The sequence below is a fragment of the Coenobita brevimanus genome, chromosome 103, assembly GCF_032717465.1.
Source record: "Coenobita brevimanus isolate Jiangsu-jjx chromosome 103, ASM3271746v2, whole genome shotgun sequence".
In the NCBI taxonomy this organism is placed as follows: Eukaryota; Metazoa; Arthropoda; class Malacostraca; order Decapoda; family Coenobitidae; genus Coenobita; species Coenobita brevimanus.
This window is the reverse complement of record NC_137056.1, coordinates 10,960,274-10,979,569: the sequence shown is the minus strand read 5'-3', so window position 1 is coordinate 10,979,569 and position 19,296 is coordinate 10,960,274. Positions and strand designations below refer to the sequence as shown.

General features: G+C 41.1%; 1 protein-coding gene across 1 annotated transcript in view; it reads right to left on the bottom strand.

Annotated features, from left to right (window-relative positions):
* Nucleotides 1-310: 310 nt before the first annotated feature.
* The window catches only part of LOC145415599 (glycosylated lysosomal membrane protein A-like), a 177,466-nt gene continuing 158,480 nt past the window's right edge, over nucleotides 311-19,296 (bottom strand). The window contains exon 8 of the mRNA XM_080284823.1: nucleotides 311-408. The gene's annotated coding sequence lies outside the window, so the exon portion shown is untranslated. The remainder of the gene's footprint in view (nucleotides 409-19,296) is intronic.

Here is a 19,296-nt window from a genome sequence, read left to right as displayed (position 1 = left end):
AGGAATAAAACTAAAAAAAACATCATCAGGGTCAGGAGTTAAAGGGCCTGAGTGACAATAATGAAAGAGGCAACACTGATGTCCTGAACAGCAATATAACAATACAGGTAGGCCTCAACAGACATAAAAGGAGTACTACAACATTAGTACAAAAGGAGTACTACAATATTAGTACTTTTTACATACAAATCTATCAACCTATCTGTAGCCAGACACCATAATCTCATAAGGGGTGGTCATTTGTCTTTCAGTTAGTTGTTATATGGGGAGGGGCAATAACCCTCCACCAACCCACTTGCTGATACGTAGGGAACACATATGGGTTGGTTACATGGTTACCACCCAGTGTTGTAAATGGTTTCCTGGTTTATAGGAAACCATTAAGCTTGTCACTCAGTGTACAGCCACCTGAAAAGGAAAGAAGGGCAATAAAAAGTGACAGGAAAGATGGGAGAAATAAGCAGAGAGAAGGCAGACACAGAAAAAGAATAATAAAAGTGAAGGAAGAGGCAGGCAACATTACATCAAGTGAATGGACGATGGTCACAACCACCTACATACAAATACTGCAGCAAATCAGTTTCATAAATAACAATGAAACTTTAACCCCTACAGTCCAGTGCTTTTTCTTTTTTTTTCTTTTTTTTTTCACCCTCTACACAATTTTAATCAGGTGAGGAGAATTTTCTTTGTGCTGGGAGGGGTTAAATACAGCCTTCATTAACTCTTACAATAAGAGGTCCATCCTAAGCTGAGAACAGTCATCTGGTGGATAAAGGTAGGTAAAGGTAATGGTAGGGGCAGACCCCATGAGGCATTTAGCCACCGTGCTCATCTCCATAACATTGGCCTTTGAGCCTGTGGTGAGTTATTCACCCAATAACCTGCGATGCAAGGCAACTCTGTCATCCAGGTTACCACAGTTACTTCCCCTAGGTTTTACCCTACTCTGGTGGATAACAAGATTAAAATAAATTATGTCATCAGTGTGGGGGGGGTTAAAATGCAGTTTTTTTCCATTTACTAAGGACTTAGCTGAAATGAATGTCAAAAAAGATTACAGTAGGTACACACAGTATGCGAGCTCACAGTACACGAATCTCATTGTACGCGAGGACCTATTTTTTATCAAATTTTAGTGTATTTTTTAACCCCTTAACCGCGGGGCGTCACTTTCGTGATGCTTGGGAGCAAGGGATCATACCGCGGGGCGTCACTTTTGTGATTCTGTGTTATTTTGAATTCACCCGGGCTTTCAAGTGGTGGCTTGTATCATCTTTCAGTACTGCCAATGTCCAACACTAGTCAGCACTCCTAATCTCATCTCTAGTCCCATCCATTGTTGACAATTTAGCCATTTCTCCCCGTTCTTGACTCCCCTCCCTACCTCTCCTCCATTACCCTCTCCTCTCGCCTGCCCGGCCGTGCTACGCTAAGTAAATCTTCCCTGGAATTTTCCACTGATTTCATCCATTGAAATAAGCCCTATGCCCTATTCTTATACCAAATAATATATACAAGAAAGAAATAAGGTAAGTGATAGTGCCATACACCTGGAATTGGCTAATTATCACCGGACAACACCTCATGTGCACTCATTAGCTAATTTTCGCTGTTTATTTCCCCTTGAAATATGCCCTATAATCTATTCTCGTAATAAAAATATATATAAGAAAGGAAGTGAAAAGCCTAAGTGATATTTACATTCACCTGGAACTACCTAATTTATTATGTATTGTCTAGATTTCCTGCCAATCATTTCATAGCGTATATATTAGCAGCTTTCACCCCGCTGACATTGGCAGCATTGCACTTCCCCTAGGCAGGCCTCCACACTGTATTCAATTTACTGTCGTCTTTCAAGGTGAAACCACGTCGGATTCGCGCCTCCCCAATTCTGCTGCTTTTTAGCCCCATGCAAAGGGCCCTGTGACTCTACCCCCTACTAAACTTCGTGTGGAAAGAGGTGAAGGGCTAAGTGACTGCTGTGGAATGTGAGGCTAATTTGTCAATGAAAATGATAGACAGTGGCTACGATCTATCTGGTGAGTAAAACAATGCAAGTGGAAATGTAAATAATGTGTAAACAGCAAGTGAAAGGAATGAATGTAAATATAAGTGAACAGTGGAAAATAGTTTTATAAGTTACTGCAAGTGACTGCATAACAGTGTAAATAAAATGTAAATGTAAACAATGTAAATAAAATAGAGAATGTAAATAGAAATGTAAATGAGTAGTAATACTGTATAAGAATACGAGTATAAATACTTGGAGTAATTAAAGTGAAAGTTTCACTCTAGCATGTATGAATACTATGAGTTATGAAAGTGAAAATGAAAGTGACAGATTCACTCTCAACATTAGTATAGAAGATGAGAAAGTGAATGCTACGTATTTTAGTGAAAGAAAAATTGAATGCCTACAGTGACAATAAACTACTATTACTTAAGGAAACTTATGGATAAAGACTGTAGATATATGTAAGTGTTGTATAGTAATAGAAATATAAACTGTGAGTATTTTTACGAATAATAAATGACAGAACACCAGTGGCGAACGATGTCAAGTGGGAAGGTCATACGACCTCGTAATTTTCATTGCTTTCACAGTGGGTTTTTTTTTTGGAGTATGGATTCCAAACTATTCGAGAATCATAGAATAGTGTTTCTAGTGATAATATCAGGCTGTGGTAATCATATTACGGGTTGTCGGGAAGTGTAAAGTGGAGACTTTGTTACCCAACTTCAGAGGTCTCCACAAGTCCTACGGTACTCGACAAAGGCTCAACAAACATCCCAGGAGAAAGCTGAAAGTATGTGCCATATGCATATATAATTATAATATTCTAGGACTAATAAATGATTTTTGGCAAATATTTTTGGAGAGTCTGTTGGAGTGTGAACATGCCTGCAAGACACGCAAGTCAGGCAAAAACAACCCCGCGGTTTAGGGGTTAATAGTACGCGAACTGAACTCGTAACAGGAGAGACAGCAGCGAAGAGTGGCCCAATCTGGGGCTGACAGCAGGAGACCGCAGCAGAACAGCCAGCACCAACAGTGATGGAGAGTGGAGACTTGTCGACGATGGAGATCAGACGGGTACTGTGTGCCCCAGATAAATTTATGGAAGAATTCAAGGACATCGAACACTGTCAGTTACAAGTGGAGGAAGTAATGACTTCATTGGACAGAACCTTCCATTACTACACAGACAGGCATAACCAGGAGGTAAACAGAAAGAAGCAAACCCTCATCACCCATTACCTGTGGCCTCAAGAGAGTGAGGAATCACTCCCTTCAACATCAGAAGAGCCATTTCCTGGGGAGGATCAAGAGGATGATGCAATGTCTGAGGTGTCAGAAATAGACTTTGAGGGGTTTATGAATGAAATGAGTGCATTAGCTAGTGAAAGTGTTGAAAGTGCTGGTGGCGAGAGTGGTGAGGAAGGTGCTGTGTCGGGTGGTGTGGTGGGTGGTGCAGGAGGTGCATGCTAGGTGCTTCACCCTGCCTCGGATCCCCTTCTTACGTCCATCAAGTCTGTTGTCCTCTTGGGTTAAGGTTAGCACCCATATTCTTGTTGGTTTAGTTAAGCCATATCCATGTTGATTTGGTAAAGCCATAATCTTGTTGGTTTACTTTATCTTAGGTAACATGTCTTAGATAGTTTTCCTGTACAGTACAATACTTAAGTCTGAAAGGAGTCTCAAAGGTTACCGATGAAGGGGGGTGCCAGCCATAGGTAATTTTTCCCATAAGTTTATGTATTCACAGTATGCGAATTCCTAGTAAGCGACCTCCTCTACCGCCCATAAACTCATGTACTGTGCGTACCTATTGTACTTATAATACTGACTGTCTGTACTCACAGTAGTATCACAGGGCTTACTGTACTGTTGTTTTATCTTCACTCCACTATTTGAGGTGTTGTGGTACTCTGTCCTAAGGGTAGCTCTACACTGAGTGGCAAGGCAAATAATCTGTAAACCAGGAAATCATTTACAACACTGGGTGGTCACCTTATAAGTAACCAACACGTGTACCCTACGTGGGTTGGCAGAGGGTTAGTGCCCCTCCCTGGAAAACAACTAACTAAAAATACGAACAAGAAGCCTCGGACAAGGACTGACCAACAGGTGACAACTAAGCAGCGAACACAGGACATGGTATGGATTGCGACATGGAATGTAAGGGGTGCAAATGATGAGGTGAAACAGAGATTGTCCTGGTACTTGAGGATGCAAAAGTGGATGTATGTGGATTAACTGAAACTAAATGGAGAGGTGACAGTGTGAGAGAATGGGAGTATGGATGGGGTATATGCATGGGAGTGGGTGAGAAAGAGAGGGCAAATGAAGAAATCTGTATTGTTGTGAGCAAGAAATGGAAGAAGAATATAAGAGAGTAGGGATCAGTTGGTTCAAGAATTGTGTGGGTAAAATTGAAAATGGGACTACAAATATGGGCGATTGTGTGTGTATGCGCCAATGCAAAATCGTGCAAGCAGAGTAAAAGATGAGTTCTTGACAAATGTGGAAGCGTGCAGGGAAAAGTTTGAATGGAATGAGAGAGTGTTTGTAACAGGAGATATGAATGGAAAAGTTGGAAATGTGAAGATTGATGGAGTAGTCGGTGAATGGGGAGTACCTGCAGAAGTGGATCAGAATGGCAGTGCTCTAGTGGATATTTGTGCCAGGAGGGGGTTGGTTATAGCCAATACGCTCTTCAGACACAAAATGATCCACAGGTTTATGTGGCGAGTGATGAGAAGGGTGGGTGGTGAACTAAATGAACAGAATGCAATCATTGATTATGTGTGTGTGGATGATAGAATGAGAAGGTGTGGAATGCATGCAAGAGCATATAGAGGTTTTGGCGGAATGGACATTCAGACCACCACTCGGTGGTGGTTTAAGTCAAGGTTGAAATGAAGTGGAAGATACAAGAAGGGAAGGACAGGAGGATGTAGTTCTTACAATGAGGGTTGAAAGGTTACAAGAGGATGGATAAAAGGCAGAATATAAGAGAGAAGTGGAGGAGCAATTGGGTAATTATGATACAGAGCAGATGGGGGACATGGAAGGAGTGTGTGCGAGAAATTCACAGAAGAAATCTGTGCAGAATGCGAGGTGGTGTGTGGGGTGAAGGGAAGACAAAATGGGGTGCAAGGAACAGCATGGTGGAATGAAGAGGTGAGACAGGCTGTAATCCAGCTACCACAAATTGACTTAGGACCTCCCCCTGCAAGGTATTAAAAAACACAGAAATCATAGTGTATCACGATGTTTGTTCATGAAATGCCATTCATTAATATGAAATCATGTTTCCCTTGTTTTTCAGGACCAGTTGAATGTGTTTTGGCATGGAATCACCTAGATCTCTAAAGTAATCTAAGGACACTTCTTTGCACCAAACATTTGTCAGTTCAGTCTTGAGGTTGTCCAGATTGGGTGTCTTCTTCTCTGCCATGATTTTCTTCATCTTTGTCCAGCAGTTTTCTACCAGATTTAGATCCGGACTGTTGCCAGGCCAGTTAAGGACTCAATCTGATTATCCTGAAGCCATTTTGTCACCTTTCTTGACTTGTGACATGGAGCTGAATCGTGCATGAAAAAGTTGCACCCATGAATAGCCAAAAAGTTTAACAAATGATCTTCCAGAACTTGAAGGTACCAGCCACCATTTATCATCAAGTTCTTAGGAAGAAAGTAGAGGCCTCTCCTTCCCATTTCATCTGAGAAACACAACCATACCATTACTGATTGTGGGTGCTTAACAGTAGGCACTGTGTAAGCAGGGTCATATCGACTACAGGAAGCAGGGCAACGAACCTTGGCAGAATGCACCTGGAACACTTGAAATGTGCCTTCATCGGAAAACATAACTTTTCCCCACTCATCCAATGTCCAGTGTGCATACTTCTTGGCAAACTGAATGCGCTGCTTCTTCATGCGGTCAGTGAGAAGCGGGTTCTTGGCTGCGGTGCAGCTTGGCAAACCCAGCTCCTTCTGCATGTGGTGTTGGATACTTCAAACTGAGACATCTTGTAACAGCTGGGGATGCTTTCTCTTCAATTCTGCTGCTGTCAGTCGAGGATTCTTGATTACTTCCCTCTTCAGAAGCGTATCTGTACCTCTGGAAGTCATCCTTTTCTTTCCACCACCATGCTTGTGCTCTGATACGACATCAGGTGGCAGGCCACATGCTGCAGCAAGAATCTTCATGACAGTCGACTTTGCGCATCCAATACGTTCACAAATCATGTTGATAGGGACATATCACAAATCATGTTGATAGGGACATTATCCTGCCTCCATGCAATCATACAGACTCTCTCATCCCTTGAGCAGTATTTTCCAGGCATGACAACTCGACTAGGAAAATAACAGGGTACACAGTAATGCATACAAAAAAAGAGGGAGGTGCAAGCTCGGAGCGACATGAACACATACTCCCACTCTCGCCTCTAGGCAAGCACTGATGTGCTGAGTGTTTCACCACTCCCGCCAACACCAGAGGAATTGCCAGTTACTTCTTGCCCCCAGAATTGACTTGGTAGGGGTGGAAACACAAAGCAAAGACAGACAACTCTCCCATTGCAATTCTGTGTGTAGGTCCTAAGTCAATTTGTGGTGGGTGTACAAGAGAAGAAAGCATACAGAGAGTGAATGAGAAACAGGGGTGTGGAAGAAGTTGAGAGACAGAAGACAGAGTTATATGTAGAGAGGAAGAGAGAGGTGAAAAGATTAGTAAGAGAGAGTCAGAAGAGAGTGGATGAGGAATTTGGAAGGAATTTGAATGTAAAGTGGAGGGAATATAAGAAAATTTTCTGGAAAGAAGTAAAGAGAGTTAGACAGGGTGTTAAAGAAGTCAGTCAGGGAGTGAATGATAAAAATGGTAGATTACTAGTGGAGAAGGGAGAAAAAGTGAGAAGATGGAGAGAACACTTTAAGGAACTGTTAAACATATAGAATGAAAGTAATGCAAGTATTAGTGGCTGGGGAACAGCTTGGAGAAGGAGGGATGTGAGAAGAGAGGAAGAAATCAGCAGAAGGGAAGCTGTGGAAACAATGAAGAGAGTCAAAACAGGTAATGCCCCAGGAATTGATGGAGCGTGTGGTGAAATGCCAAAGCATGGGGGGGAGAGAGCAATAGAATGGATGTGGAAGATGTGTGGATTGGCCTGGGAAGAAGGTAAAGTCCCAGAAGATTGGAAATACAGTATAATTATTCCCATGTACAAAGGAAAAGGGGGAAAAAGAAGTGTGTGGTGATCAAAGGGGCATTTGTCTTCTTAGTGTAATAGGAAAAGTATATGGTAGGATACTTATTGACAGAGTTAGGGAAGTAACAGAGGAATTAGTTGGAGAAGAACAGGGAGGTTTTAGGAAGGGAAGAGGTTTTATAGATCAGATATTTGTTCTTAGGTCTTTAGGGGAAAAGTTTCTAGAGACGGGAAAGAAGCTGTATGTGACCTTCATGGATTTGGAGAAAGCATATGACAGGGTGGATAGACAAGGATTGTAGAAAGTACAGTATTAAGAATGTATGGAGTAAATGGGAAGTTTTTGAATGCCATGAAGAGTAGGTATGCAGGTGCTACGGCTGCAGTGCACGTGGACAGTGAGCTGAGTGCTTTTATTATCTGAAGGTTGGATTGAAACAGGGATGATTCATGTCTCCATGGTTGTTCAATCTGTATATGGATGGGGTATTAAAAGAGATACAAGGCAGGGCAGTGGATATTGAAGTAGCCCTAATAAGAGAGGGCGAGTGTGTAAGAAATGGAATCTAAAGGTGAATGTAGGGAACAGTAAAGTTATGGACTTCGAGAAAAATTAAGTCAGTGAATGTACAGCGAGGTTGGATGAGGAGGAAATGGAAAATGTGAGTGCGTTTATGTACAGTATTCCCTCATTTATTCGGACACTCAGTATCCGGACGTGTTCATTATTCGGATGCTAGACCTAGGTTCTATTAAACCATTATCTGAATTTACTTGCTATTATCCGGACATAAAAGTCCCTGAGAACTTCAGTCGGCCACCCGACATGTTCAAACATTCAGTATCGTGGCCGCTGGGCTCGAACCGTGAGCAGGAAGTAGTCCATAACCCACAACCAGAGCTAAAATGTCCATCTGCCCCTGTACTGAATGGTCAAAGTCGCACGTTCATCCTATCACTCCCAATGAACCTCCAGTACTTGGGTAATACAATTGTAACCCGTAAGCGGAGTCAAAACATCCATATGCATCCCCAACAAATATTCAATATTGCACGGCCACTGAGCTAAGTATTTCCCAACTACCACCATCATCGAACACAGGCAACAAGCCACGAGTACACATTTGACGACAGTGGCCGTCTGCCTCTCTACCGAACGTCAAAAGTCCCTCGATCACGGTGAGCTGTGTTTCCGCATCCCCACTCAGCATCTGACTGCAAGCCACGAGTAAATGTATGGTAAAAGCGCCCGTCTGCCCGTTGAAAGAAGGGGGTGAATCCTGCCCACAGCCTTGCTTCTCCCCCCCTCCCGTCCCTCCTCCATACCCTCCCGGCTCCCCCCTTACTCCCTCAGTCCCTACCCTCCTCCATGGCGATAACAATGACTTGTGAGTTTCCAAAGTTTTTTTGCGATTTATTCGACTACAATTGGTCATACCGAAATTTCAAAGTGACCACGAGAAAGCTCATGAAATTCTGCATCTAGACATATGCTTAACTCTCGGAAGGTGCTGGAAAAATTTTGCACTAGGATGGTGGAAAGTTATATGAAGGTAAGTTTTAGTCCTGAACTTTTAGTATTGCTGCATTTCTGTACTATTACTTGTCAGTTTTATGTGTTTATATTAGCTTATCTTAAAGTATAAACACCATCGAAGATGACGGTATACCATTTATACCAATATAACCATGGTGGCACATTTGACTGTGGAATATTTTTTGAGTCTTGGGAGCAATCACTCATCACAGATAACTGATTTTCAAACCGTCTTCAGTTTTTTTGTTAATTTTTGTTCTTTATGCATTATTTTCTTGATTTTTAGCATTAATATGGATAATTCTCTGTGTGTTTTGATGTCTCAATATGGCAGAATGACCCAAAAATTGCCAAAATTAGGAGGGGTACTGTGCATTCAACAGTGTATAGGTCGGCAGTTTCTTGGTCTTCAATTTGCTTTTTTCCATGGTTTTCTTGGTATTTAGCATTACTTTGGATATTCCTATGTGTGTTTTGATGTCTAAACATGGCAGATTGACCTGAAAACAGTGCCAAAATTAGGAGAGGTACTGTGCGTACAGTCGTGCATAGGTCGGGCGTTTTTTTGGTTTGTGTGTGTGTGTGTGTTTTTTTTTTCTTGGTGTTTAGCATTACTCTTGATATTCCTATATATGTTTTAATGTCCAAATATGGCAGATTGACCTGAAAACAGTACCCAAATTAGAAGGGGTACTGTACATACAGTCATGTATAGGTCGGGTGTTTTTTGGTTTTCAGTATTTTCTTTTTATGGTTTTCTTGGTGTTTAGCATTACTTTGGATATTCCTATGTGTGTTTTGATGTCTAAATATGGCAGATTGACCTGAAAACAGCGCCAAAATTAGGAGAGGTACTGTGCTTATAGTCGTGCATAGATCGGGTGTTTTTTTGGTTTCAGTGTTTTTTTTTCATGGTTTTCTTGTTTAACATTACTCTGGATATTCCTGTATGTGTTTTGATGTCTAAATATGGCAGATTGACCTGAAAACAGTGCTAAAATTAGGAGGGGTACTGCAAATACTGTGGTGTATAGGTAGGGTGTTTTTTGGTTTCCAGTGTTTTTTTGCATGGTTTTCTTGGTGTTGAAAATTATTTTGGATAATCCTATGTATGTTTTGAGGTTATAATATGGCAGACTGACCAGAAAACACTGCCAAAATAAGGAGAGGTACTGTATATTCAATAGTGTTTAGGTAGGGTGTTTTTAGGTTTTCAGTGTTTTTTCTACATGGTTTTCTGTGTTTAGCATTACTTTCGACATTCCTTTGTGTGTTTTGATGTCTAAATATGCCTGAATGACCAGAAAACACTGCCAAATTAAGCACAGGTACTGCACTAGTAGATTAGGTATAGGCTGGAGGTGGGTATAGGTAGGGTCTGGGTAAGATAGGAGAATAGTGTTCATTACTGGATGTTGCCACTACCCGGACATGCCTTTGGCTCAATTATGTCCAGATCAGTGAGGGACTACTGTACTTGGGTAGTGTGATGAGTAAGGTTGGAAGTTTAGATGGTAAAGTGCTTGAAAGGGTACAGCAAGGAAGAAAGTTTGCTGGTTCTTTGAAAGCAGTAATATGAAACAGGGAAGTGAGCATAGAAGTGAAAAAGTTACTGCATGACAGTCAAGTAATACCCCAGTTTAATGATGTAATTGGTTAGGTAAAAACCCATTGTTAGGCAGGGTATTGCATATCTGGGTAGTTTAGCATGCAAAGTATGAGATGCATTTTTCAGCCTTGCATTTCCCCCTCAACCAAGTCCAAAACCCACCCAAATGAGCCCAAAAACAAGTTTAACGTCAATCTAAATGGCCTAACAGCTGTAAAGGAGGCTAACCTAAGCCTAACACATGTAAGTAACTCACTAAAACCAGCAAGTAAAATCTGAAAATCACCAAATATAAGTCTGGAAAAAATCAAGCTGTACCCCAAAATGACAATGCTCACCCCACCTATGGCTAAAACACATTAATCAAAGTCTAAAAACAGTTTATAAATCAACCTAAACACACAATTTTAGTCTAAAATATAATCAGTCAGTAAAAAAAATACCAAAACTCAACATTAAACCGCAGTTTGGCCATTGTGGGGCGGGGTACGGTGGTCTTTCTACCCCCATCGTTAAGCTGGGGTATCACATCTAGGGGTATCGTATATCAAGGTACTGTATACCTGTATTATGATACCAACTCTAATGTATGGAAATGAAGCTTGGACCTTGCTGGAGGGACACAAGTCAAGAGTGAGAGCAGTGGATATGAGTTATTTGAAAGAAGCATGTGGTGTCACATGGTGAGACAGACTGACAAATGAGGAAGTGAAGGAGTGTTGTGATGTGGATGTGATAGGAAGCATTAGGAGAAACACGCTGAGGTGGTTTGGCCACGTGGCGAGGATGGAGAGCAAGATACTGACGAGGAGAGTGTATGTGAGTAATGTGGAAGGGGAGGAGAGGGAGGGGAAGGCCAAGGATGAGATGAAGGAATGGAGTGGAGAGGTATATGAGAGAGGGGTGTGTGAGATGGAAGCAGGGCAGTGAAATGGCAGGGGACAGGGCAACATGGAGGAAATTTGTTTGTGGCCACCCCTTTCGGGATTAAGGCATCTGCCAATAAATAGACTGATAGATGGACAGAGATATGTGAGCTGTCTGTTCTTATTTTTCGGTACATTTATTTATTTGTTTACTGCCTCTTACACCCACTGCCTGCCATTCAATGTGTCAAAAAGCATTCATTGCTTAACCCCTTTAGACCCAAGACATCTCTGTACAGTGTGTACTTGTTGCTACCACACAACTTTATTTAGTTTAAGATAGCACTGCAGCACAAAATGAGTTAATGATGACTATACAGCGTTTAACCCTTTCAGTTTAATAAGCCTATCTAAAATTAATAAAACTATTTGGAAATGCACAAATATACCACAGAGGGTGGCATATGTGGTTGTGTCTGATTATTTGGAACTCCAATAGTCTTAATAGTAATGAATACTTTGTGGACCAACTGAGGTCGTGTGTGTGTGTGTGTGTGTGTGTGTGTGTGTGTGTGTGTGTGATCATCTCTGGGCATAGGCTTCACAGCCTGTTCCCTGAGGCCTAGCAGCCCTCCTACATACAATATACACCTCCACAAGACACCACCTGGCACTAATACCCACTATCCATATTGAATACATGCTAGGACTGCCTCATTCAGGACTGGTGTATTGGTATTAGCAGAGGTATTTTTGTGACATGTTAGTGGGTCTTACAGTACATCTGTGGAGTCTTAATTCAAATCCTTAAACTGTCCCCTGCCCCAGCCAGGATCTGAGCCAGGATCCATTAAGACTGCAAGCCACCCCTCTACCACCTTAGCCACCACCTCCCAGTGAAGGGTAAATGGACATGAGAGGCAGAATACAGTATTTACAAACTCATGCAAAAACATCTATCTATCTATCTATTGCCAGACACCATAATCCCGTACGGGGTGGCCATTTGACTTTGAGTTAGTTGTTTTACGGAGAGGGGCATTAACCCTCCACCAACCCATTCGTTGACATGTAGGGAGCACGTATGGTTTGGTTATATGGTTACCACCCAGCATTGTAAATGGTTTCTTGGCTTACAGGAAACCATTTGGCTTGTCACTCAATGTAAAGCCACCTGTAAAGGAAAGACAAGCAATAAGAAGTGACAGGAAAGATGGGAGAAATAGGAAGAGAGGAGGGCAGGCACAGAAAAAGAATGATAAAGGCTAAGGAAGAAGTAGGCAGCACTACATTAAGTGAGTGGATGATGGTAAAAACATGAATACTGTAATATGTTCCAGCTAGCCCATTCAGTGTGATGACATTTTATATTTTTATTTTTGCCAACCCCATACAATTACAGTATATTTAGTTTAAGAGAAACTTCTGAGCAAGAGAGGTCAGATATAACTTTCATTCTATCCTAAGTTTTCTGAAACTGTTTGGCAGAAGAAGGAATGAAAATGAAAAAAATGTATCATCACAGTGAAGGATACCTACTACCTACATACTGTACATTACTGTACAGGTAACTCGCACGGAACACGTTCTCACGGAACGCGCTAGCAATTATACACGGTTAATGCTGGGATATGTATAAGATAACGTAAGATTAAAGAACCCTTACGAAAACAATATATTTACGCAAGAGAGGCCTTTGATAGGCCAAATCCTCGAACGTCAGCTCAGCACGCACGGTTTGTTTTAATCACGTGATGTGATTTGCTGTACTGCTTTTCCTCAGTGTTGTATTTGTAAGTTAAATATTTACAGTACTGTTCTGGTAAGTTTATGTGCAAGTTAAAGTATCATTAAATAACGTTCAAGCAAGAAATAAAGTCTTATAACCAGTTTTCTGATAGGCATCAGAATATTACCTTTTTTATTTGTTTGTTAAATATTTGCTGTACTGCTTTTCCACAGTACTGTATATGTAAGTTAAATATTTACTATTCTGGTATGCACTTGTAAGTTAAAGCATTTAAAGAAAGTTAAAGCATTAAATAAAGCCTTGTAACCAGTTATAGATTACACACGATCAGTGGGTTCCAAGACAATTCGCCATCATGTCAATTCCCCGTCAAAACATGAACGATTCCCCATCAGGACAATTCACACCCTGTATGATTCCCCGTCATTCTATAAATATATTAATTCATCAATACTTTTATAAATATACTTATTATTAATTAATCAATACTTTAATAACTATATTTCAGGGGGATCCATCAAAGTCTATGTTGTCTTGTTATTGTTGTGACTGCAAACTGGCTTGACAGCGAATAGTCCAGAAACCATTTTGCTCCCTAGACTCCCTAAACCTGGTATTTTGCTGTTATCTGCCATTGGTAATCCATATGAAGCATTTTAAGTGGTTAGAATGTTTATTTAAAGTTATAACTTACAAATACAGTACTGCACACCAAAACTTTGACATACAAATACGTAAACACAAGGCAACATTCCGACGCCGACTGGTTTCGGCATCGGAATGTTGCCTTGTGTTTACGTATTTGTATGTCAATGTTTTGCTGTGCAGTACTATATTTGTAAGTTATAACATTAAATAAACCTTCTAACCACTTAAAGTGCTTCATATTGATTACCAATGGCAGATAACAGCAAAAGACCACATTTAGGAGATCTAGGGAGCAAAATAAGGAATAGTTAAAACTTACGCGGTTTCGCGCCGAACGCTCCATGTTAGGAACGAAACCTACATACTGTACATTACTGTACAGTATTTACATACAGCATCTTCAACAACCAACCCTTGAGATGACTAGCCAATATACCAGAGAATCATGCACATGTCCCTTTACTCAAATTAGATTCCACATTCCTATCTCAAAAATGTAACCATATGAACAGTGCAGTAACAACACCTATAATTAACTGTATAACAGATTTGTGTGAACACACGAGTCAACTCCATTTTGAGGCCACACTGAATGACAGCTAATAAGCATTTCACATTCTTACCTAAAAAATATAACCATATGAACACTACAGTAACAACACCTATAACTAACTATGTACTGTATTTAACAGGTATGCATGAACAAATGAATCAACTCCATTTTGAGTCCACACTGAGTGACAACTAATTAGCAGCATTCTTTCAGACATGACAATAACTGAGCTTACTTTCAGTCACTGTGGCTCATCCTTGTACACTTATGAATGTTTCTGCCAAATCTTTACCCTTACTGTCGACTGACAGGAATTCATTGCCAGAGTCTCACACCGAAATAAGGCCTGTTATTAGTGGTTCGAATCTTTACTAAACTGCAAGAGTATAAATGGCATCATAAAATGCCTTTCATATAATCTAACACTGCTTCAAGCTACTACCTTAACACTGGACAACAGGGCATCATTCAATATGAAAACCTGCTTATCAATTCCCTCCACCAGGGTGGGGATAAAGTGAAAAAAATTATAGGTCAAAATGCATCATCCTAACTTCTGTGGCCAGTTTGCAGTGACTCACACCCCTGTCATTCATATTTCTCTCTCTCTCTCTCCAACCAAGATCTCCATCTCACTTTCAGTTTCTTCCTGCTCCCCTACCCCAACCTTTAAATGATCCATACTCCCCACTGCTTTACCATGAGATGGGTGTAACATCTCTTGGGATAGGCAAGAAAAAATAATTCCCACATCCTCCCTCCCTACTTGGCATTATCTATAACTTCCTGGTCCATGGGCTGGATAAAGGCAGTGGTGCTGACTGGCAGGAACAAGCACAGATTCACCTATCCTTCCTGCAGAGTTTGATGGAGGATGGGTGGGCTGGTGTGTTGTCCAACAGCAGCACTGGCTGCATGTCATCTGGACTGTTGCCCTACGAACAAATTGATAACATACCTGGTATATTGTATAAAATTATGGTACAACTAACACAGATTATCCACCAAATGTGTGGAACTGGGAACCTGGACTGGTGATTGTTCTGGGTTTGTGAAAATTACCTTTAGAAAACAAGGAATTGCATGAATATGACAAGAGGAAGCAGTCGATACAAGGAAGGAGGAAAGGTTGCAAGAGGAAGGAGAAAAGGCTGAATACAAGGAAGAAGTGGAGGAGCGATTGGGTAAATACAATCTGAAGCAGACGGAGGAGGTGGAAGGTGTGTGCAAGATGTTCACAGAAGAAATCGGTGCAGCATGTGAGGTGGTGTGTGGCGTGAAGAGAAGATGAAAGCGGGTGCAAGGAACAGCATGGGGGAATGAAGAGGTGAAACAAGCTGTGGCACAAAAGAAGAAAGCATACAGTGAATGGATGGGACGCAGAGGCACGGAGGAAGTTTAGAGACAGAACAATGAGTTACATGAAAAGAGGAAGAGAGAGGTGAAAAGAGTAGTACGAGAGAGTTAGAAGACATTGGATGAGGAATTTGGAAGGAATCAGAGTGTAAAGTGGAGGGAATATAAGAAAATATTCTGGAACAAGGTAAAGAGAGTTAAACAGGGTGATAAAGATGTTAGTCAGGAAGTGACAGATAAAAATGATAGACTGCTTGTGGAGAAGGGGGAAAAAGTGAGCAGATGGATAGAACACTTTATGGAAGTGTTAAACATATAGAATGAAAGTAATGCGAGTATTAGAGGCTAGGGAACGGTTGGGAGGAGAGGGATGAGAAGGAAGAGATCAGTAGGATGGAGGTTGTGCAAGCAATGAAGAATGTCAAAATAGGAAAGCCCCAGGGATTGATGAATAGTGGTGAAATGCTGAAGCATGGTGGACAGATAGTAGTACTATGGATATGGAAGCTGTGCAGACTGGCCTGGGTGGAAGGTAGAGTCCCAGAGGATTGGAAGTCAGGTATAATTATCCCCCTGTGTAAAGGAAAAGGGGAAAAAGAAGTGTTGGGTAATCACAGGGGCATTGTCTTCTGAGTGTAATAGGAAAAGTATATGGTAGGATACTTACTGACAGAGTTAGGGATATAACTGAGGAATTAATTGGAGAAGAATTGGGAGGTTTTAGGAGGGGAAGAGGTTGTGTAGATCAGATATTCATTCTCAAGAATGAGGTTGTGTAGATCAGATATTCATTCTCAGGAATGAGGTTGTGTAGATCAGATATTCATTCTCAGTGAAGGGAAAGAAGTTGTATGCGGCCTTAATGGATTTGGAAACAGCATATGACAGGGTGGATAGACAAGGAATATATAAAATCTTAAGAATATATGGAGTAAAAGAGAAGTTGAATGCCGTGAAGATTATGTATGAGGGTGCTAAGGCTGCAGTGCATGTGAATAGTAAACCGAGTGAATTTTTCTATCTGAATGTTGGATTGAAACAGAAATGTGTCATGTCCCCATGGTTGTTCAATCTGTACATGGATGGGGTAATAAAAGAGATACAAGGTGGGGCAGCAGAAGATGGAGCGGCCCTAATGAGAAAGGGCAGCATTTGGGAACTTCCTCTAATGTTGTTTGCAGATGATACTGTAATGTTAAGTGATGACAAAAGCAAATTGCAAGGCTCCATGAATGCATCTGGTAGAGTATGTAAGAAATGGAATCTAAAGGTGAATGCAGGGAAGAGTAAAGATATTGTCTTCGAGAGAATTAAGTCACTGAACGTACAGTGAGGCTGGATGATGAGGAAATGGAAAATATGAGTGCATTTAAGTACTTGGCTAATGTGATGAGTAAGGATGGAAGTTTGGAGGATGAAGATCTTGAAAGGGTACAACAAGTCAGAAAGGTTACTTGTTCACTGAAAGCAGTGATAAGAAACAGGGAAGTGAGCATGGAAGTAAAAAAGTCAATGCATAACAGTATTGCAATACCAGCTCTAATGTATGGAAGTGAGGCTTGGACCTTGTTGGAAGAATAGAAGTCATGAGTGAGAGCAATGGAAATGAGTTATTTGAAAGCAGCATGTGGAGTCACATGGAGAGACAGACTGACAAATGAGGAAGTGAAGGAGCATTGTGGTGCTGATGTGGATATGATAAAAGGCATAAGGAGAAACACACTGAGATGATTTGGCCATGTGGAAAGGACAGACAGCAAGACACTAATAAGGAGAGTGTATATGGGTGAGGTGGGGGGGGAAGGGGAAGGCCATGGATGAGATGGAGGGATGGAGTGGAGAGGTATATGTGAGAGGGAGTGTGAGAGCTGGGAGCAAGGAAGTGACATGGCAGAGGACAGGGCGACATGGAGGCCATTAGTTTATGACCACCCCGTACGGGATAAAGATGTCTGGCAATAGACTGATAGACAGAAAACTATGAAACAGTAATTACTGCAGTAAATATATATATTACGGTAACTTACCATATAAGATTTTACCTCAATAATATATACAGAAATCCTCCCTAACTGGGGGGAAGCCTGATCTGATAAAACCGAAAATCTGTTATATACGATATCCCCCCGGAGGTGGGATTTCAAGCACACGTTTGAAAATAAATGACTACAACACCATTTTCTAGTGTTAAAAATGAAAACTATACCCATTATACCCTAACCTGACCCATAATTTTGCCCTTTTGCAGTTTATTTCACATCCTTGTAATTGTACTTCTTCATGAAACACATGTATTGCAGCCCGCTGCGCCTCATTTAACAGATATTGTTCATTATAGCCAATGGAAATCCAGTAGCTTCATAGTGACAGTTAGGCTAAATCAGATATCATTTCTATCAAGGCATGTTAAATCGAGGTTTTACTGTATAACTTATATATATTAAACAGCATTAGCTTCTACTACTGGGTTTTACATTACCGAAGTACAGTACAGTAATGACTTCCCAAACTGTTAGCATACAGTAACCCCTCTAACATCCGGACTACCTGGTCACCCCAAGTCCCGGACATTTTGGGCTTGGGTCCATTAGTCCAAGTCTCAGATATTCCCTAAGACTGTGATTCTCAACCTTTTTTGCCCCATTCATCCCTTCCACCATATGGCAGAATGTCATTCCCCCCTTTCCAAGACTCTTACTCTCAAAGTGCTTACCTGAATAATGTTATCACGCACTGCCTGTGCGTCCTTGGAAGGAATGCGGAAAATTCCACTCGTTTTTTCCACTGCTCCTTACTCACCGCCGTGAGAATGAGTCCTCACCCGGTTCATGTGACTCACCCACGGATTTACCGCCCGCTCCATAATGCCTCTATGCCCTGTAGGTGTGTGGGAAAGGAAATATATCGTCGTTTTTCTGAACTCACTTTTTCCGTAAGGAATATTTCTCCTTTACCTCATTTTTCTGTTCTCACTTCTTCCGTAAATAATCATATTTCTCCTTTACTATGACAGAACTGCACTGTACATCACCATTACGCGTAATGACACTTTGACAAGTAAATGTTGCTCTCACGCATTATCGTAGAGTATGAGGTAATTATTTGTACTGTAAATCATACTGTTTGTACTATTCAGGGTTATAGTGAAAATCACAGAAATGTTTCACACAACTAACATTATTTGTACGTCACATTACAGATACACTGATGCTCATATTTGGCACAATCTCCCTGAGTACTGAGTGAAATAATTTAGGTATAGCCAAGCAGGTATTTTTCTTTGTGGCCAGCTCACAAGTGGTTTTCTTTCAGGTAACACGTAAGCAAAAGCAAAGTATTTCCAATAATTTTCAAACCAATATCCAATACACAGTATCAATTTCTGTATTGCACTTACTATAAATAACTTATTTGCACTTGTTGAACTTATTATAAATGACTTACATCTTAGCGCTTACTATACTTCACTCATACTATCACACTTTTCACTCATTTATGAAAATACACAAACTTGTGCATTATTGTACATTATTTACACTTCCCCACACACCTGCTCAGTACTCACGCTCGGAGTGATACTCTGAGAAGCAGGGCATAGGGGGGCCTTGCATTCTGCACATTGGTACGAGGTCTCTTTTCATGCTGGGGGACGGCGTTTGGTTGTGCGGCAGACGTGGCAGCGCCAGTATGATAGACGACCTGCTGCTGTTCTCCTAGACGACCTGCTGCTGTTCTCCCTATCTCCACAATCTT